The 22965-nt window shown below is 34.8% G+C and overlaps 1 long non-coding RNA gene across 1 annotated transcript; it reads left to right on the top strand.

Moving 5' to 3' along the window:
• The first annotated feature begins 20343 nt into the window (after window positions 1-20343).
• LOC137244917 (uncharacterized) lies at window positions 20344-21134 on the top strand. Its single transcript, XR_010951222.1, has 3 exons — window positions 20344-20606; window positions 20804-20952; window positions 21067-21134. It is a non-coding gene; the product is annotated as an uncharacterized lncRNA (long non-coding RNA).
• Window positions 21135-22965: the final 1831 nt, after the last annotated feature.

Here is a 22965-nt window from a genome sequence, read left to right as displayed (position 1 = left end):
CTTTTTATTTTTCAAAAATTCATAAAAAATCGAAGGTTTTAAAAACTTACCAATTTTATTTCACGGTCTTAAAACTGTAAATATTATAAATAATTAAAACCTTATTTCGTAAAAATACATGAATAAATGTTGGTTTATTGACAATAAAGTGAAAATACCCAATTTAGCGAAAATTGTGCATATCAAGCCTATTTTAGTTTTTACAAACAAATTATTTAGGTATGACATTTTGCGCAACTTTGTCTTTTTAAAACTTACTACGGGCATCGCCAGAAATGAGAAAACTCCATAACGACACTCAAGAAAATTTTCCCCGTCAATTTTTCTGAAGGCAAAACGCGGATCATAAGAAAAAATGCCTCATACTGTATGGAAAATTAAATTTGCCAACGCGGGTTTTCGTAAGAAAGAAGTATGGTCATATATATTTGTTATCAAATAAATACAACTTTTTCCTTGAGGCATTTCCTGCGATGTTCTTAAAATGCTTAAATCATAAAAACAAAAAAATCAAATTATCACTCCGTCATAGAAACTGTTATACCTACCTACTGAACATCCCAGCCTGCACAGGCCATTTCCCAGAGCATATGAAGTTTTTTTGAAAACCACTTTTTTCAAACCCTTTCGCAGGTAGTGGTTAAAAAATTTACAGACTCATTAGATGCCTGCCCTGTATGGTATATTGTCGTCGATTGTGACAAACTTAACGAAAAAAAGATACATACTTTTGAAAATGGAAGTGGCCTGCGACTATTTAAAGTAATTCATTTAGTTCATTCAATGTTATTTAACTAGCATTCCTGTTCGCGAAAAGTCAAGTTGTCTACAACAGTAAGAAACTATTAATTGGTTAGTGAATTTAAAAAAAATTAATAATAACAGTAGAAAATTTGTCTGCAAAAATGACCTGAATATATTTTGTTATGTATGTGGTCTTTACACTACAGCAAAAGGGCGGAGAAATTTCACTATTTCACTACAAAATTCATATAAGGATTATTTTAAAATAGATGTTAAGAATTTGAGCCAATATTGGACGCCAAATTCAATTTGTGATTTTATAGAAATGGAAATCCTACCCTCAGTAAGTAACAATTACATTTATTAATTAAAAATATTTATGATACTCATTTTTCACAGAGAAAACATGCAAATTAAACAAGTAAGGAAGGTTAAGTTCGGGTGTAACCGAACATTACATACTCAGTTGAGAGCTATGGTGACAACATAAAGGAAAATAACCATGTAGGAAAATGAAACGAGGGTAACCCTGGAATGTGTTTGTATGACATGAGGGAGTAATCCTTAGTTCCATAGGTGGACGCCGTTTCGAGATATCGCCACAAAGGTGGACCAGGGGTGACCCTAGAATTTGTTTGTACAATATGGGCATCAAACGAATGGTGTTAATGAGTATTTAAAAGGGAGTGGACCTTAGTTCTATAGGTGGATGCCGTTTCGAAATATCGCCATAAAGGTGGACCAGGGGTGACTCTAGAATGTGGTTGTACGATATGGGTATCAAATTAAAGGTATTAATGGGGGTTTTAAAAGGGAGTGGTGGTTGTTGTATAGGTGGTCGCCTTTTCGAGATATCGCCATAAAGGTGGACCAGGGGTTACTCTAGAATGAGTTTGTACGATATGGGTATCAAATTAAAGGTATTAATGAGAGTTTTAAAAGGGAGTGGTGGTAGTTGTATATGTGAAGGCGTTTTCCAGATATCGACCACAATGTGGACCAGGGTGACCCAGAACATCATCTGTTGGATACCGCTAATTTATTTATATATGTAATACCAGCCAAGATTTTAAGGGTTTTTTATTTCGCTTTGCAGAACTTTCTCATTTTCTTCTACGTTTCTAAAGTTATATTTCGCGTCAATAAAACAATCCAAAACAATACCATGTTTCAAACCTTTTTTCGTATTTGGTATAAAATTATGGCATTTTTTTCATTTTTCGTAATTTTCGATATCGAAAAAGTGGGCGTGGTCATAGTCGGATTTCATTCATTTTTCATACCAAGATAAAGTAAGTTCATTAAAGATATGTCGATTTTTGCTCAAGTTATCGTGTTAACGGCCATGCGGAAGGACAGACGGACGACTGTGTATAAAAAATGGGCGTGGCATCAACCGATTTCACCCATTTTCACAGAAAACAGTTAACGTCATAAAATCTATGCCCCTACCAAATTTCAAAAGGATTGGTTAATTTTTGTTCGACTTATGGCGTTAAAAGTATCCTAGACAAATTAAATGAAAAAGGGCGGAGCCACGCCCATTTTGAAATTTTCTTTTATTTTTGTATTTTGTTGCACCATATCATTACTGGAGTTGAACGTTGACATAATTTACTTATATACTGTAAAGATATTAAATTTTTTGTTAAAATTTTACTTTAAAAAAAATTTTTTTTAAAGTGGGCGTGGTCCTTCTCCGATTTTGCTAATTTTTATTAAGCGTACATATAGTAATAGGAGTAACGTTCCTACCAAACTTCATCATGATATCTTCAACGACTGCCAAATTACAGCTTGCAAAAATTTTAAATTACCTTCTTTTAAAAGTGGCGGTGCCACGCCCATTATCCAAAATTTTACTAATCTTCTATTTTGCGTCATAAGTTCAACTTACCTACCAAGTTTCATCGCTTTATCCATCTTTGGTAATGAATTATTGCACTTTTTCGGTTTTTCCAAATTTTCGATATCGAAAAAGTGGGCGTGGTTATAGTCCGATATCGTTCATTTTAAATAGCGATCTGAGATGAGTGCTCAGAAACCCACGTACTAAATTTCATCAAGATACCTCAAAATTTACTCAAGTTATCGTGTTAACGGACGGACGGACGGACGGACATGGCTCAATCAAATTTTTTTTTCGATCCTGATTATTTTGATATATGGAAGTATATATCTATCTCGATTCCTTTATATATGTACAACCAACCGTTATCCAATCAAACTTAATATACTCTGTGAGCTCTGCTCAACTGAGTATAAAAACCTATGATGTGGAGAGAAACATGTGAGCATGATGCTAACTGTTACTTTTGTTTAAGTAAAAAAAAAGGATTTGGAAAACATATGATTTGGTCTTATCCCACGATTTCAGCTGGTGGTTTTACTCTTCCCGTGCTAGATTCAGATGGAGTTCCACGTCCTGAAAATCAACATGATACGTATACTAAAGTTCCTACATCGCCTTTTTCTGTCTTCAAAAATCTCCAGCGTATCAGATGGATTTTGCCCAAAGCCTCTGACACAGTCCTTGTTAAACGATCTTATAAGAAACCTAGAGCTTCCAAAAGATAAGTCAGAGGTACTTGCGTCCCGTCTAAAAGAAAGACATTTATTAGAAAAACAGGTTACGATAACTACCTATCGTGAGCGATATAAGCCATATGCTTGTTTTTATAGAAATAAAAACAATCTATGTTTTTACTATGATATAACTGGACTTTTTGGAAAGCTTGGCCAAACATATGACGCAAGTGAATGGAGATTATTTATTTATAGTAACAAAGAAAGCCTTAAAGCAGTTTTATTACACAATGGCAATCAGAAGCCATCAATACCCATCGCACACGCCGTAAATATGAAGCAGACTTATGAAACCATGTCCAAACTTTTAAAATATATTCATTATGAAAAACACGATTGGAAAATATGTTGCGACTTGAAAGTGGTGATAGCTTTACTAACTGGACTACAAGGTGGTTACACAAAACATTGTTATTTTCTTTGCCTTTGGGATAGCCGAGATCGAAGCGCACATTATGTAAGAAAGGACTGCCCAGCAAGAACCAATCACGAAGTAGGCACACACAATATAAAATATGCTGCTCTAATAAAAAAGGAGAATGTGATTTTTCCGCCATTACACATCAAGCTTGGATTAGTCAAGAATTTTGTTAAGGCGCTAAACAAAAATGAAAAAGCGTTCGATTATATTCAAACAATATTTCTAAATTATCCGCTTCAAAAATTTCTGAAGGTGTTTTTGATGGTCCACAAATCCGAAAACTACTACAGAGCTCAAATTCGAGATGTTACTATCACCCGATGAAAAGGCTGCTTGGAACTCATTTAGGCTGATTGTTTCAAATTTGTTAGGAAATAATCGGGGTCCAAATTATAAGGAAATCATTTCTGATTTACTAACCAACTATTCGAAAATCGGTAAGTAGGAATATGCTATGATATTTGTATATTCATCATAATTGTAACCTCTAAATTACATATACATATAATTTCAGGTGCAAACATATCTCTAAAAATGCATTTCTTACACTCCCATTTGGATTTTTTCCTTCAAATCTTGGTGATGTCAGTGACGAGCATGGAGAACGATTTCACCAACAACTTAAGTCAATGGAGGAGCGTTGTCAAGGATTCTGGAACGAAAATATGATGGGGGATTATAATTGGTTTCTTATTTCAATTACTAAATTTTGTAGAATTTATTTAATAAAGGTTGTTACGCCAGCCTTAAGGGCAAAACATCACCAGCAACCAAACCATGTGCATTCTGTGCAAAAGTATCTTAATCCCGGTAGCTAGGCGTGTTGCGCAGCATTAGTGGAAGGATGCTGCTATGCGCATGCGGGGGCGTGTTCAAGTTATGAAACGAAAGCACATGCGTGGGTGTGTGCGTGTGGAAAAACGAAAGCAAAATACGTATGTGTGTGTGGTGTTTGAGTGAAATGTAGGGAATTCCGTTTAGATACGGGTATGTGAAGATTTAACCGAAACTCAGAAATTCATTAGAAAAGTTGTCTTAATAGTGCGTGGTCGTGCTGCGGAAAAGTCGCGTGTGAAAGTAGTCAAGTCAAAACAAAAAAAAATTTAAATATATATATTTTGTATGTGAAAAAAAAAAATACCGATACGGTCGTACCGTTGTAGCGGCTCTTTAAACACTTTATTAAAAAAACCGCAAACCCACGGAAGAAGAAAAAAAAACCCTTCAACATCCTGCCACCGGTAAGTGTAACACAGTTATAAAAATTCTTTTTATTTAAAAATTGTTAAATTAAATCCTTTTTGGTTATTCACTTTAAATTTAAATAAAACCTTTTTTTGCATGAATTTAGGACACGCAAATTTCAATCAAGTATAAAAATAAATCGTAAATTTCCATTTTTTTTTGTCTTGGTTTTAAATAGTTTCATAAGAAATTAAATTTGCACTAAAATCAAACGCGCTTTTATATAAACCTTTTTTTTCATCTTTAAATTCCTTTTTTTTTTATAAAGTAGATTTTTGTGCATAAAAGAAAGCATGTGTGTAAACCAAAGGTGTTATAAACTAAAAGCAATTTTAAATGGTGAAGAAAAATTAATAAAAATTGTGATGAAATGAAAACGGTGCAACACGTGATTTTAAATAAAATAAATTTTTTGATTAAGAATTGCAAATTATTTAAAATAGAATGTAAAAGCAAATAAAACCTACGTAAGATAAAAATAAAATTAAATGATAAATAAAATAGAAGTGTTTAAAATAAAAATAAAATAAATAAAAATAGAAAAAAAAAAAACTAAAAAATAGCATTAAAAATAAGAAAAGAAAAAACTCAGAATTAAACCGAAAATAAAATTTATTTGGAAAAAAAATGCAAATTAAACTAAAAATAAAATTAATATAAAAAGAAAAATAAAATTTATATGAAGTTAAATTTAGTTAAAGTAAAATCAAAATTAAATTAAATTAAAGTTATTTAAAATTAACGCAAAAAGAAATTAAATTAAATTTGCCTAAAATAAAATCTAAATTTAAAAAAACCTAATGTGTTGAAAATTAAATCAAAAAGTAGCCTAAATTAAATTAGTTGGAAATAAAAGCAGTGGTAACCTAAAGTCCGTGATATGAAATAAAATTCCAAAATTAAATTAAAATAGATTTATTGAAAATAAAAGAAAAATTAAAACGAATAAAAAGTACCTAAATTAAAAACGAAAAGTAAATGGAAATAAAGTTTCTTAAAATAAGATCCAAAATTAATTAGATTAAATTTATTTAAAGTAAAAGCAAAAATTAAATTGAATTAAAATAAAATCAATATTAATTTAAAGTAAACTTCCTAAAAGTGAAATCAAAAGTAAATTACACAACACCGATTATTAAATTTGAAATTGAAATGAATAAAAGCTTTTTTTTGAAATGAAATTGGAATTAAACTAAATTAAATTAATTTAAAATAAAACTAAAAATTAAGCCTAAATAAACTTCAGTTAAAATTAAAAGGAAGAAGGTTTAGCCAATATGGAAGTTAACATTTTTTTTTGCATTTGATATACATGTGTACATACCGACATATAGACATATAAGCCAAAGTTCGGTATCGAAGATACTCAACCGAACTTGGGAAAATATGGCTATGTGAGGTATATACATACATATGTACAAAGACACCAGCTGTAAATTTTGATTTTAGTCATTTTGGTTTTTTTTTCGTTTACAGAATTCTCTGGTGGGACGAAGGAAACGGGCCAGAATACTTACCCGCATACATTACCCAGAGCGACCGCAGGAACGGCGGAATATTGGGACCGCCGATCAGTAGAGCTCGGAGAAGGGAGAGAGAGAGCGCAAGAGAGAGGATCGGCCAAAGTGACCGAAAGTGGCCGGTAGACAGCAGCAGCGACGACAGCGACGCCACCAGCACCCACGCAGCGTCAAGAAGCGACAACAGCAGCAGCAACACAGCGACGTCACCATCGCCGACGGCATCAACATCGAACGCCCAAGGAGGGCATGAAAGGGCATTTGATTGCACATTTTTTTTTTCATAGAAATTTCTTTTCGAATGAGTTTTATCCCTAATTTGCCTCACCTTTTTTTGATTATTATTGTTATTGGTTATTAATTTTGTCAATAGTTTTTTTATATCACATATTAATTTATTTTGTTCACTTCGGCATTTCTTCTTACATTTAGTTGGTAATAATTTTTTTTAAGTTTTCCTAATTAGGGTTATATTCAAAAATACACTAGCACTATAGCATTTAATTGCCGATTTGGAGCTTCTCTCCTCGATTTTTTTTTTGTAATTCGCTCTTTCTCGTTTTAAACTTTCTATATTTTTCGTTTTTTTATTTCTTTGTCACTTATAGTTTTCGCATTTTCCGCTTGTTTTTTTTTTTTTTTTTTGTTAAAATTGCGTAATTCACCCACTCGCCGCCCGCTATCGCGAGTGAGTGATCGCGGTGACATTTAAAAACTTCATTGAACCTTTGCTCAGGCAGTAAAAGGTATTTTTTTTATGAGTAGGCAAAGACATATGTATGTAAATTTCCCTTCCTCACAGATCCCCGCAGCTTGAAGGCGCCTACAATGCCGATGTGCTGGGATCAGGTGAGTGAGAAAATTGATAATACTATTGGTGTTCCATTTCTTTACATATATGTCAATGTCCGATATACCTAATGCCTTAGCCTAGGTCAGGGATTTACTTTTAATTTTTGCTTAACGTTTGAATTTTTGCCACATATATATGAATTCGTCGTTTTTTTTTTGTAATTTTAAAGATATCAAAAGACATAGTTAGATACGACAAACATTAGGGTGTGCCTGTTCACGTACACCAGATTATTTTTCTCGTTAACTTCTTTTTGATCAAATATATTTTTCTTGCCTTTTGGTATCAAATACTAAGTTAAAATAATATACGGGTTTTTGCTTGTATATCGGTGGTTAAAGCGATAGCTAACGTTGAATTTTTGATTAGCATATTGTTTTATTCAACTAATTTTCAAATTTTTTTATTTTTCTTTTATTTCCTTTCCCTTTTTTTGTATATTTCATATTTTTGGAATTTTTATATTAAGGAATGGTTAGAATGTAAGCTTTTTTTTATATATTTCCTTTTGTTGTAAGAACATCTGAGGAATCACACTTAGTAGGAGATAGGGCTAACTTTACATTTTATAAATAAAGATATGCTTATAACGATTTGGAATTTTACGAGCTGAGCTTTTTGTTGATCACTGTAATGGAGGGCCGATTTTAAGATCTTTGGTGTGGGGGTTGCTCTGGGCTTAAGAGGGGACGTAGGGGTGATGGCCTAATAGACTTGTAGACAGACAGACTTGAGTCAGGTTTGGGGGCGCCGTAAAATTAGAGGAGTCAGCACGGCGCCCATGGCTTCGTGTAAGATACGCGAAGAGGGTGGGTAGACTCCACCTGACTAGACAGGCCTCCACCTTTTTCCCCCTTTTTTTGATTTCCCCCTCCTTTATCTCTCTGCTCCCCTTACGTCTATTGTATCTCTTTCAGCTTTCCCCTTTTCTTTTTAGAACTTGGCATGAACTCTACTTTTTTTGTTAGTGTAGTTGTTGGTAAGGCTGGTGCGCAAAACCCCACCCCGTCCGACGAGCTAGCAGGGCTTGCCACCATGCCACACGCGACCTCTGTCTTACCACTGAAAGTCAGCTACATAACAATGGCGCCCAACGACATAGCCCGATAATCTTTCCAATTTACCATAATTTCTTCTAACTTACCACCTTTCTTTTTCCTGACTTTTACTACTTTTTCGTCTTAAGCTTTCCATATTTTTCTATCTTGTTATCTCGGTAATCTCGACCCTAATTTCCTCCTACCGACTTGGACAGGGACCGTCATGATGGCATCGTCGATTAGGTTCGCCTGGTCGACAAGTGTCATCATGACACGAGGATAGGAGATTAGCTAGGTGACCATATCAGGGTTCCTTTCTCGGATTTGGTACGATTTGATTAGGTGGTACCGGATATGGCACTTAGCTAGAAGACGGACTTTATTAGAGGATCGTGGCGAAATGCCCAGGCTACGTCATCGGAGATCCAGCATTTCCGATAACTGAGGCTTGAGACGTCACCACGATAGAGAGGAGTAGGGAAGTATGGCATCCACACTCTGGGATCAGTCCACGAGCGTGTCGGGCCACACTTCCACGGACTGCATGAAGACTGACTAGATGCTAGAGATATACGGACGTACAAATCACTCCCACAATGACCTCGTCAAGAGCAACGCCCATTACACACCAAAGCAAATAAATATATTTTTTGCAAGAAATTAAAAATTAAAATTTTTTTCCATTTTTTTTTTTTTTTTTTTTTTTTTGGAGAGATGGAAAATAGTAGTTAAAAATTCGTTTTTGAAGCCATAAACATATTTCCTTCATATTACCATTCATCATATAATTTCGTTGTACGTACCTGTAGTTAAACATATACATATATCCATATCTATTTGTGACACACGTATATTTACATATAAACACATTTTTCATATAAATACATGTATATATATAAAAACTGAAATCTACAAGTATTTTGAGTTAAGTGGAAATTTTTTTTAGGCTGTGGTCAAGGGACTTCTAAATCGATTTAGAAATTTAGTAGTCAACGACTTTCAGCAGAGCCTTGGTTGGAATTTTCCCTTGGTTTTTTGCGGAATTTTTTTTTGGAATTTAAAATTAATTTCTCGCAGTAACTAACATTTTTATAAATTTTTGTGAAAGTTGAATTTCAAATTTCACTTCAAGTTTTTCATTCGTATTGCAGAATTTATCGTAATTTCAAAAATTGTTAGGTTCTCGTATTACTTTGATTTCCAAATTAATGTAGAGAACGTTACGTTTAATTTAAGATTAAGGCTATCAATTTGTTTTTGAAATCCAAAGTTCAATTTCGTGAATTGTTTTAGTAGTTTTTTTTTTTTTATTTGAATTCAACCATAGTTTTGATTTTGCTGTCTTCAAGTATTAATTAAATTTTGAAGATTTAATTTTCATTTTTCGTTCTATATAGCTAACTTTTTTCTATTTGGAATTTAAAGTTAATCCCAATATATTTTGTTTCGTCGAAGCTGCGGCCTTCGAGACCTAATAATTGAATTCTAACCCTGAATTGATGTTTCAGTTCTAATTTTAGCCTTTATTTTTTTTTTTTCTTCCTTTGAATTTTTTTTTGTCTAAAAATTTTGAGGTTACCTTACCCTCGAATTTTAATTTAAGTCTTAGTTTGTAATTCTAAGCATTAATCTAACTTTACATTTTATAAATAAAGATATGCTTATAACGATTTGGAATTTTACGAGCTGAGCTTTTTGTTGATCACTGTAATGGAGGGCCGATTTTAAGATCTTTGGTGTGGGGGTTGCTCTGGGCTTAAGAGGGGACGTAGGGGTGATGGCCTAATAGACTTGTAGACAGACAGACTTGAGTCAGGTTTGGGGGCGCCGTAAAATTAGAGGAGTCAGCACGGCGCCCATGGCTTCGTGTAAGATACGCGAAGAGGGTGGGTAGACTCCACCTGACTAGACAGGCCTCCACCTTTTTCCCCCCTTTTTTGATTTCCCCCTCCTTTATCTCTCTGCTCCCCTTACGTCTATTGTATCTCTTTCAGCTTTCCCCTTTTCTTTTTAGAACTTGGCATGAACTCTACTTTTTTTTGTTAGTGTAGTTGTTGGTAAGGCTGGTGCGCAAAACCCCACCCCGTCCGACGAGCTAGCAGGGCTTGCCACCATGCCACACGCTACCTCTGTCTTACCACTGAAAGTCAGCTACATAACAGGTGGAATATGCAAAAGTATGTGAATGTGCAAGGCACTGGTCAGTGTAAAGAAAAGGAAGCGGGGGCGCTCAGCGCACAAAAAATTGATTTGAAAGGCAGCACTAATGAGCATCGACTGTGATTAGTAATATTGAAAATGAGACACGTAGTGAGTTCTATACAGAAAGTCACCGTGTGGACTTCTGTGTTTTGGTGGACACAACAAACAGTAATTTGTTTAATAATGAAAAGGTCAGCAATGTGTAATAACGATCCAGATATGTTCTGTTTCATGTGTGGCCAATATACTATCATAAGGCGACGACGAGTGTTCTCAGATCATATCAAAACTTTATACTGAAAAACCATGGACACCGAACACTTTGTGTACATCGTGTCGAGTAGAATTGATTCAGTCGGAATCCGGACAACAAATAAAATTTGATACATCAATGATATGGAGAGAACCATTCAATAGAGTCTTATATTTGTCAAACAACAGTACTTGGCGTTGGAAGATCAAGAAGAGTAACCTATGCCAGCGTACCTACAGTGACATTACCAGTACTACATTCAACGGCAGTTGCGGATCCAGTTCCATTGTCAACAGTAACATCTGAGTGCGGGGAATCAAGTTGTACTGAATTTCGCATGGGAAACGAGAGAAACGTTCTATCACAAGCACAACTTAATGATTGGATAAGAGATTTGGAACTATCCAAAGAAAAGGCCGAGATCCACACTTCTCGTATGCAACAATTTAAATTTTTATCATCCGATGTTAAGGTGATATATTGTAGAACTCGTCACCAACCATTTTCCAAACACTATACCAAGAAAGACAGTATATGCTACTGCAACGAAATTCCTGGTTTATTCAAAGAGTTTGGTCAAACATATGATTCAAAAGAGTGGCGATTGTTCATAGACAGCAATAAACTGAGTTTAAAGGCTGTATTATTGCATATTGGTAACAAAAAGCCTTCTATCCCGCTCGCACATGCAGTAAATACAAAGGAAACCTACGAGGAAATGCAAAAACTACTCAAATTTATCAAATATGAAGAGCATGATTGGAAAATATGTTCTGATCTCAAAGTCGTTGCAATGCTATGCGGTCTACAAAGTGGCTACACCAAGCACTGCTGCTTCCTCTGCAAGTGGGATAACCGAGCTCGTAAGGACGTCAGAAAGGATTGGCCGGAAAGAGTCGAGTTTACCGTTGGTGTGGATAACATCAAATACACCCCTCTTGTCAAGAAAGAGAAAATCATACTTCCACCCTTACACATCAAGCTCGGTCTCATTAAAAACTTTGTTAAGGCTTTGGACAAAGAAGGCGAAGCATTCGACTATTTGAAAACAATTTTTCCAGATATTTCTCAAGCCAAGATAAAGGAAGGTATTTTTGTCGGACCACAAATAAAAAAGTTGATCAACAATAATCAATTCAAAGGAATACTCTCATCAGTTGAGGCAGCAGCGTGGGAATCCTTCGAAAACGTCGTTGCTTCTTTTCTCGGTAGACACAAAAGCCCTAACTACGAGCAGATAGTGAATGACTTAATCAATAATTATGCGAAAATGGGTAAATATTAAAGGCCTATTAAAATTAATTTCCCAAAATTCTATAACTTGTTTACCTAACTAATATTTTCTTTCCAGGCGTAAATATGTCGTTAAAAATTCACTTTCTGCACTCACATTTGAGCTTTTTTCCGACAAATCTTGGCGACGAAAGTGACGAACATGGCGAAAGGTTTCATCAGCAAATGAAATTAATTGAAAATCGATATCAAGGATTCTAGGACGTCGCAATGATGAGTGATTACTGCTGGTTTCTCATAAGAGAAACCGATCCAAAACTGAATAAGCGTCAAAGTCGAACACATAATTATTTCGACTACATAGTAAAATAAAATTAAGATAAAGATTGTTAGAATATAGTACAAACATAAATAAATTAAAAAAAAAAAAGTTAAAAATATGGGTAATTTCATTCATAAATTGAACTTTTAACTAAATAAAAACAGAGCATAGCTAGATATTTCACTCTTCTTTATACCATACATACGTTTTGAGGTATACATTGAAATTGCGCAACCTGGGTATTTTTATTTGATCGCTTATAACTTACGTAGTTTTGCATCGATTTTCTTCGATGATAGCTTATCTCTTTTCTAATTAAACAGAGCTTTACGTAAATAAAAAATATTTGGAAAAAAAGTTGTGGTTTTGGAATGCTGCCCTCGCAAAAAGTTATTTTTTTTTATATTTTTTCATAAAAAAAAACAAAGATATGAAATGATAAGCTAATATCTCGAAAACTATCTGGTTGAGCAAAAAACAATGTATGATGCATTTATAGCAAATTTTATCGTCTTTCCGATTCTGTAAACTTACAATTGCTTGACCCGTTCGTGAGATATACGTAATTAAAGGGAGCCATCTTTTTGGTTTTTTCGAATAACGGTAAATTGCAAATATCTCAAAAACGGTACTATAGAATCAAAAATGAACTCGATTTTCGAAATCAGGGGGTGGTTTAGCATACGAATTTCATAACGGCGTCTCTGGTAAATTTTGGCCGTCGACCAGTGTAATTAAATATTGTCGTGACGGGCTTAAGCATCGCGAGCTACAGTTTAAATCGGTAAAAGAAATGCGTGAAACAATCGAGGACTATCTAGAAAATTCGGCGATGACGAAGAATGTTATAAGTGATACTCGTGGCACCCCGCTTGATAACAAACCGTATACGAGTGGAATTAAAAGCGAATATGAGAAAAGTGATATACAGAAGGAAAAAGTAAAATGCTTTAATTGCCAAGAACTTGGACATTACGCGCAGGAGTGTAAAAAGGCAAAACAGCCACGTCGTTGTAAAGATTGTACCAAATTCCACGGTAGCGGTGAACCAGAAAATTGTGGTAAAAAGAGTAGCGTTAAACTAACTCAAGTTAATGAGCAAACGAAATTCGGCGAGAAATATATCAAAATAAAAGGTAAGTCATTTTTGGCTTTTATTGATACCGGTAGCGAATGTAGCATGATAAAGCGATCAATAGCAGATACTTTGCCGATACCACATCAAGAGTGTTCGATGGTAATTTATGGTATATGCGGCGGTAGAAAATGTTTAACTGAGAAACTGAAGGCATCAATTGATTTAGACAATGAGGTAGTCAACATAGATTTGTTTGTTGTTGACGATGGTGTTATATCGACTGATATTCTTCTTGGGCAGGATGTATTTACAAATAAAGACGTAGTAGCAAGAATATCGAATAAAGATTTCGAGTTTTCATCACAAGTAGCAAAAGCAAACGTAGAAAAAACAGACAGAAAAGCGGATGATATTGTGAACAGGGGCGATGAGCAAATTAAAGATGAATTTCAAAAACTTTTAAATGATAATAGCGATATATTTTCTGAGGGCTTACAAAACATTGGGTTAACTGATGCAATCGAAATGAAGATCGAGTTGACGACGAATGAAGCTATAGCACAAAAACCTTTTAGGGTTCCAGAGCCGAAGAAAGAAATTATAAGAAAAATTATTAATAAACTTTTAGAATGTGACATTATAACGAAATCTCAGCCGGAGTATGCTAGTCCAGTAGTCTTAGTAACCAAGAAGAAGGGGGGTGAGCGCCTCTGTGTAGACTTTAGGCGAATCAACAAATATACAGCGAAGGAGGTTTATCCAACTCCAAACATCGAGCGCTTGAGTGAAGCGATGAAGTTTAAGTATTTTTCAATACTTGATTTAAACAACGGTTATTATCAAGTACCAATAAAAGAAGAGTGTAGGAAATTCACAGCGTTTATAACTACCGAGGGCTTGTACGAATTTAAGCGAATGCCTTTTGGGCTTAAGAATGCGCCGGCGGTATTTCAACGGTTAATGCAGAATATTGCTGAGAAAACGAGACCCGGGGATATGATCCATTATATGGATGACATCTTAGTAGGGAGCAACAATATTCAAGAAATGAACGAGAAGTTAGCGAGAGTTTTCAAAGCATTGAGACAGCTAAACGTAACATTAAATAAAAACAAATGCCAGTTTTTCAAGCAGACTATCGAGTTTCTAGGCCATGAACTTAACCCTGATGGAGTAAGTCCAGGGAGTATGAAGACAGCAGCGATTGAATGTTTCCCTTTTCCGAAGTCAGTTACAGATGTTAGAAAGTTTTTAGGGTTGAGCGGATACTTCCGAAGATTTGTGGCGGGGTATTCAATTGTGAGCGAACCATTGCGGAAATTGTTGCGGAAAAATCAGCCATTTGAATGGGCTGAAAAACAAGAAACGGCTTTTTGTAAGTTAAAACAAGCTTTGACATCAAAACCAGTTATAACAGCGTATAGAGTTGAGGCAGAACATCAGATTCATACGGACGCTAGTTCAGTAGGAATTGCAGGCGTTTCAATACAGACAGTAGATCCACTACGGAGTGTGAGCGAAAGTTTCATAGCTACGAGCTTGAGGTTTTAGCTGTGGTTAGTAGCTTAGAACGGTTCAGATTTTACGTGCAAGGCAAGCATGTTGTCATAGTTACTGACTGCAGTGCGGTGACATCGACTATGAACAAAAGAGAACTAATACCAAGAATAGCGCGTTGGTGGTTACGTATACAAGATTTTGACGTAACATTTGAGCATCGGGTAGGTAAGCGTATGGAGCATGTTGATTTCCTGAGTAGAACACCATACGAAGAAAACGAAGAATTGGATACAGCATCTTTAAAAGTAGCAAAGACATCACTAGAGACCAACGATTGGGTTTATACGATGTAGCAGCAAGATACAAATTTACGGGATATCATCAATAGAATTATGAACGGCGATAAAACATTGAACGATGAGTACAAGGTGGAAAATGGTAGACTGTATCGTAGGAATAAAGGTAAATTGTTATGGGTTGTTCCAAATTCGATGAGGTACAAAATTATACAAAATGTACATGAAAAGGTAAAGCACCTGAGTATAGAGAAGACTTTAGAAGAGACCCAAAAATATTTTTGGTTCCCCAGAATGCGTTGTTTTGTGAAATCGTTTATCAAGTCATGCATAGAGTGTGTGTATAATAAGCAGCGTGGTGGTAAGCAAGAAGGCGAGTACCATTATAGCGAGATGGAGCCAATACCCTTTAAGATAGTCCATCTAGATCATCTAGGGCCCTTCCCTAAGAGTAAGAAACAGAATGAACACATATTAGTTTTTGTCGACGAATTTACAAAATTTACAATCGTGAAAGCAGTACGAAGTACAGCGACGCGATATGTGGTGGCGATATTAAATGAGGTCAGCAGTTATTTTGGCATACCAGCGAGAATAGTGACTTGTAGAGGGACAGCGTTTACGTCCAACGACTTTAAGAAATATTGTAACGAAAATGACATAAAACATATTTTGAATGCAGTACGAACACCAAGAGCGAATGGACATGCTGAAAGGGTAAATCGAACGATTATGAGCATGTTATTGACATCAACAAGCGAGAACAGAGTGTGGGACGATGAACTTCGAGCAATACAATGGACATTAAATTCAACTAAGAACAAAACTACAGGTCGATCTCAACAAGAATTACTTTTTAACTTTAAACCACGAGATATACTACAAAATAAACTAATACTAGCATTACATAAAGACGAAATGATAACCAGCGATGAATTACAGGACATACAACTAAAAGCAACAGAAAGAGTAAATAATGAACGAGTTAAAGCAAAGAAACGTTTCGATGAGCGACATAAGAAACCAATAATCTATAGCGTTGGTGATTTAGTCTTAGCAGAAAACGAGCCTGCCAGTACCGGAAGTTCACGTAAACTAGAACCTCCGTACAAAGGGCCATTCATGATAACGAAAGCAATTGGGTACGATGTATACTTCCAAATTTTGATGGGTACAGTGATGACAACGGTGGATCCGAGGGCGAATCCAGTGATCAGGATTTGCCGAATGTAAGGTCATAGTCAAATCTGGCATCACAGTGGTAACTCTATATAAATGCATCTCTGCATAGAATGGATCTGTTGTCTATATATTACTGATTGCTCTCTTTTATCTTTTAAGGTACTAATGTGTTTAAAATGAATTTCTATCTGATATGTTAATTTGAATGAAAATGAATAAATAGTCTTCATCTAACAGCCATCCTTACACGTACATATAGTAAAGTCGTCAGAGGTGAGGGAAAAGTAAAGAGTGAAAATGAACATATCAAAAAAAGAGTAGCTATGGCAGAAGAGTCTTGCTAGAAAAAGAAAAATTGGACTAAAGTAGGAGAGATAGAAAGATTGCTCGCGTTACTAGTAAAAAAGTTTGACATCGACAACAATGACTCGATTGTGCAACTAATAGGAAACTTATGCAAAAATCAAGTGAGTGAGAGGCTAAGTAAACCAAACCTAAATCATGACTATGACCCTAGTAAAAATCTTGCAGTATAATATTCAAAGCCTGAAAGCTAACAAAACTCATGTAGATTTTTTCAATCACAAATATAAAATTGATATTTTCTCACGATATTCAAAAAAGTAACCATAACTTAATTGGATTTAATTTACTAAATAAACAAAAGCTGATGGGTACGGAGGGGTAGCTATCGGCTTCAAAAAATAAATCGAATTTACTTAAATCAAATATCATACCAGTCAGGATATCCTAATTGCGAAAACTACTAATCTTGATACTAATATTACTATTTGCAACGCCTATTTTCCACCCAATGTGAACGTCCAGATTTTTGAAAGGGAAGTAAATCGACTCATGTTGCATCTAAGAAAAAATAAAGATGTTCTCCTTCTCGGAGACTTCAATGCACGCATGGGTGTATGGGGAGATGTTATAGATTCAGCTAAGAGTAAGATGTTAAACACTGCCATTGAAAATAATAGGTTTAGATGTATTAATGATGGGTCGACGACGCATCACTATGCCACGCATAATACTAACTCAATTTTAGACCTGACTTTCGTTAGAATGAGTAATTTACCTAGCTTCAGGTGTCATGAGGGATACCTAGGGGGGTAGCATGCATAAACCCATTATAATATAAATGGTAAACAGCAAAAAACCGAATTGGTTTGTTGCCAAAAATAAACTCAATGAAAATCTCAACAAAATAGATTTCAATAATCTGGACGAATGGGAAAAAAGAGAAAGACGCGACAAGTAATGCTATAGTAGACCTAAACGTCAAGGGACACACCTTAAAAGCGTGGTGGAACAAAGATTTAGAAAGACATTATAGGATTCTAACAGCCAAAAGGAAAAAAGCTCGCCATACAGGTAATGTCCTGGATCTAGAAGCGGCAGTAATGGAAGTGGAAAACTGGAAGAAGACGGTTAAGGAAGCTAAACGCAACAACTATTTGGAAAAAATCGAAGAAATTAATATGAATCGGAATGCGAAGGAAGCGTGGCGTTTTGTTAACAATGTATATTACACGGACAAAGGAGACAGAAACCTCTGGGCTGCAGAAGACAATGAAAATTATTTAAAAGAACTTCAACAGCAGGTGAAACCCAATACAAATAAACGCGATACGCTGGATATGAGAAATACACAAACTCTAGGTGAAGAAATCAATTTTAGTTTTGACAAATTCCTTGAGCAAAAAAAATGAACTGCGGGGGGATGCGACAGGATAACGTTTGATATGATAAAGAATATGCCATTAAAGACAAAGGAAGGATTATTCCAATCTCTGGTTGATCACTTCAGGGAAAATAGTGTCAAATCACAATGGAGAGTAATCAAAATTATACCCATTCCCAAGGCTGGGAAAAATCTGGAGGATTTTAAAAACTATAGACCTATATCGCTTCCGTCGGTGATCGTAAAATGCCTTAATATGATGGTTAAAGATAAGTTAACTGAGTACATGGAGGAAAATAAAATTGTTCCAAATGGAAGTTTTGCATACAGAAAAAGTCGGTCAGCCACCATGTGTCTCAATGAGGCACTGCACTATATTGCGGAAGTTAAAGCTAGCAAACAAAAGGTATTCATATGCATTTTAGATATATCTAACGCCTATAATTTTGTTGGCTTAAATATTCTGCATAGCACTCTAGTACAAGAAGACATAGACGTAAACATTGCTAACTGGATATACAATCTATTTTCAAGCAGAACACTTGAACTAGGAAAGTATGCAATACAAATAGAAAATGGCTTACCGCAAGGTAGTTGTCTATCACCAATTCTTTTTAATATATACACTGCAAAGTTGCATGTAATCAATGATGAGACAACACAAATGTTCCAATATGCGGATGGCATTGCAATAATAAGCCATGGTAAAACGGATGAGGAAGCATTGGCGAAGTTAGCAACAAAATTAACAAGATTAAAGCAAAGCTGTGATCAAATTAACCTTGACTTCAATGCAGAAAAAACAAATTTCATGTATATAAACACGATTAGAAAGAATTTCAAATTGCAGGTAAATGGAGTTTACATACAGAAGGTAGACAAAATTAGGTGGCTGGGTAGAGCAGTAAGTGCCAATCTGACCATAAAGGAACATATACAAAACATTAAAAAAAAAAACGGTGCATGCAAAAAATCTCATCAGCAAGTTGGCAACTATTAAAGCAGGGCTGGCACCTAAAAATGCGGTGAACCTTTTCAAAGCTTATGTTAGATCGAAAGCCGAATATGCAAACACCACGTTTGCTAACTTACCTAAGGGGTATGGTAAACAACTAATAACTTTGGTCAATTAAACTTTAAGGCGCTGCTTAGGGGTTCCGCCAGACACACCAACGTATGTACAGGTCATGTTACTTTTTTATGCCTTGTGATGGCGTACCCTCATTACACTACTCTTAGCACTACCGGATTCCCATGACATGCTGATTGGAATCTTGTTGCATTCCAACAGGAAGATTGGAATCCACTGCATTCCGAAATCATGCTGAGCGGAATCTGATACATTCCGCCAGTATAAGATTTCGGTATAAGACTTATTCCTGCTCGTATTTCTTATTATTAATATATTCTGAAATTAAAGTGTAATGTTCATTAATATATCTTTGTTTGTAATATAACATTGTTGAAATCTCGATATACCTTAAAGTTTATCTTTTGAGTTGTACATTTATATATCTTTTATATTATGCAGTCGACCATAGTTTGTCGTCGACTTTAAATATTAAATAAATAAATAAATATGCCTTGGCCTACGAGCTTCCTCCATTGTCCAGGGCATTATGTCTAACAACCATAGAGCTGACGAATCAATGGCTGCTTAATCCAAAAATAAAATATCGATTACAAAATTATTGTATGGCTAAATCTAGTTACAACTTCGCATATAACAAGTTGAGGCACATAATGGACAAGATTAACACAAACACCAGCCTTCAGAAATATCCAAACATAATTTTCATGTACTCGGAGTTAAGCAAAGCAAAAAAGGAACTTCCTCAAGAACAGCTAAAGGCGCTATATTACTCGAGACTGGATGAGCTAAGAGAAGAAAATTTCTATATACTGTAATGCACACCTAGCGACAGTGGACCGACTTGGTCGTCTCGTGTCGGGTCGTGTCGTACAACTGTCGCTAAGTGTGCATGGTTCCATAAGAATACGTGCAAAGAATATTTTGTCGGAACGTGTCGTGCTGGTTTCGGTACACGTCGCGTCGTATAATGTGCATGAACCTTTATACGACGCGACATGTACCGACACCAGCACGACACGTTCGGAAAAAATGTATCAATGCACACTAAGCTACAGTAACGCGACACTTTCCGACGAAAATAATTTTTTCTTTGTATAAACACGTCTTTCAATAAATTTGTAAAATAACATTTTAATTAAATGATAAGGTATTTTATATCATTTCAATAAGTCCAGGCCATGTTGGGCATCAGCGAACTATTACTCACTTGAGATATTTGTACTGTGCACAATCGAACGTACCTACCAAACTATAAAAATTTGTGCACCTGGAGCTGTTTTGTAAACAATTAATTTAAAACACCCTGCCAATAAATCTAAACAAAAACTAAATCAGAATTGGGTATTTGCCTGTAAGTACATTGTATAGCGATCAAATTAATATGAAATTTACATTGGAACCACATGTTAGAGAGAGTTCTCCTGATAAAAATATAAACACTGCGATCTACCATGGCCATGAACACGATGAGCTGATAGTTCATGTGTTAAGATTAATGCAATCTATTATTTCCATTTTCTGTTATACATTATTTATTTCATATTGTAGCACCAATTGGAATTCCCGTATACAGCACATAAACAGCGAGGCATTGGAAGCCTCACCCACGAAGAAATTTTATTCATACAGAAATTTTGTACATGCTAGGTATCGAATCCACATACGTATTTTCCACCAAATAAGCAACCGGCGTATCTGTAAGTGTTATTTGTTGTTATCTATGGATTGGATTGAGTTTTATTTGTTCTAATGAATATTTGATGGTTCACTGTTCTTATTCATGAATTTATCGAAACTCTTTTTGACAATAGGGTCAAATGGATGATGTAGACTTTGAAGCCGTGGTAGTTGCATTTTTATGCGAATAGGAGGAAAAAATTTATTTTATTTATTTAATTGAAAAAAAACTTAAAAATTTTTTTTGTATTTTTTCCGAAAAGTACATTTAAAAACATATTTAAAAAAAAATGCTCCCAAACGGTCAATTTTTGAAAAATGTATAGCATTTTGAAAAAAAACACCATTTTTTTCAAAATATTTAAAACTTATTTTGAGTTGGAAAACGGTGTTTTTTTCAAAATGCTATAACTTTTTTTTTTCTACTTGTACTTGTACTTTTCGGAAAAAATACAAAAAAAAATTTTAAACTTTTTTTTTTCAATTAAATAAAAAAGTTCTCGGCCCACTCCGGGATTAGTGGGGATGATTGCAGAATTGATTGAAGTTTTTTATGAGAAAAAAAGGCGAAATTCGAAAAATCTCGAAAAACTGAAAAATTACAAAAAAAAAACTTTAAAAATTTTTTTGAATTTTTTCCGAAAAGTACATTTAAAAACAAATTTAAAAAAAAAAGATCACAAACGGTCAATTTTTGAAAAAGTTATAGCATTTTGAAAACAAAAACGGTGTTTCTTTAAAAATTCATAACTTTTTTTGAGTTGGATGAAAAAATTTGAAAAACTTCTGAAAAACGTCTTTCGTAAGCTAGAAAAAGAAGAAAAACTTTCAGCCAATTCTAAAGGGGTCGGGTTCAAAATTGGTCGAAATGGGATGGAATACCCCATATATACTTTGTTTGTTGAGTGCATCGATATATATATATATTTATTTTATACGACATTTTTTGTTTTTAATTAAATTTAAGCATTCCACAAGTGTCCAAATTTTGAAAAATAAGAAAGACGCGAAAAACGAACTAAAAACTGTATTCCAAATTATGCATTCTTGATAATTTACTTTATAAAAGTATACTTGTATCGAAAAACACATTTATGTATGTAGCATTATTCAATGTAAGCATAATTACTCTAAAACACAAGCAAAAAAGAAAGATCTTGAAAATTGTATCATAAAGTTTGACCTTTTTACTTATATTTTAGTTTCTATATAATTGGGACTTACAAAATGAGCAAATACTGTAACAAAATACGTTAAAAGGCACTTCTATAGATACATATTATATATGTACAAAACTATACTTTTATATGTATTTTAAATGCCTCATTCGTGCCATTAAAAATTAAACACTGTTAATACAACAACAACTCCATTAAAGAAAACACCAATCATTCGCATTCTATTCTTAATTTATTCAAAGACTAGCCTTTACCCGCGGCCCGTACGCAAGGAGAAAATGAAATATATGGGCTATTCACGTTAGCCTGCTTGTCAAGTTATCTGTTTAAAATTTTTTTTTCTGTCTAATGCATTTTATTTTTGTAATAGAGTAAAAAAAAGATCTCAATGAGCTGATAACCTGATGGGATCCCCAAATGATTCCGAAGTTATCCAGAAAAAGCCACGAAATTACCCGACGATATCGCAGATGGATCCCGAAAACCATCCAGAAATGCCCCGGAAGGGTCTCGAAAATTTCCCGGAATAGTCCCAAAAAACCCGAAATAACACGATACGATTCTAGACTTATCTAGAGAACCACACAGAAATGATCCCTGAAGGGTACCAAAATGATCCCGAAATATTCCAGGAAAAGTTCCGAAATGACCCTGACGGACTCCCGGACGGATCGCGAAAACCATACAGAGATGATTCCGGAAGGGTCACAAAATGATCCCGAAATAGTCCGGAAATGATCCCAATGGAATCCCGCAAGGATCAAGAAATGATCCCGGAAGGGTCCCAAAACTATCCCGGAAAAGTAACAAAAAAATCTCGAAAAGACTCCTACGGCATCACGGACGGATCCAGAA

This window comes from Eurosta solidaginis, chromosome 3 (assembly GCF_040869045.1).
Source record: "Eurosta solidaginis isolate ZX-2024a chromosome 3, ASM4086904v1, whole genome shotgun sequence".
Taxonomy (NCBI): Eukaryota; Metazoa; Arthropoda; class Insecta; order Diptera; family Tephritidae; genus Eurosta; species Eurosta solidaginis.
This window is presented reverse-complemented; position numbering and strand designations above follow the sequence as displayed.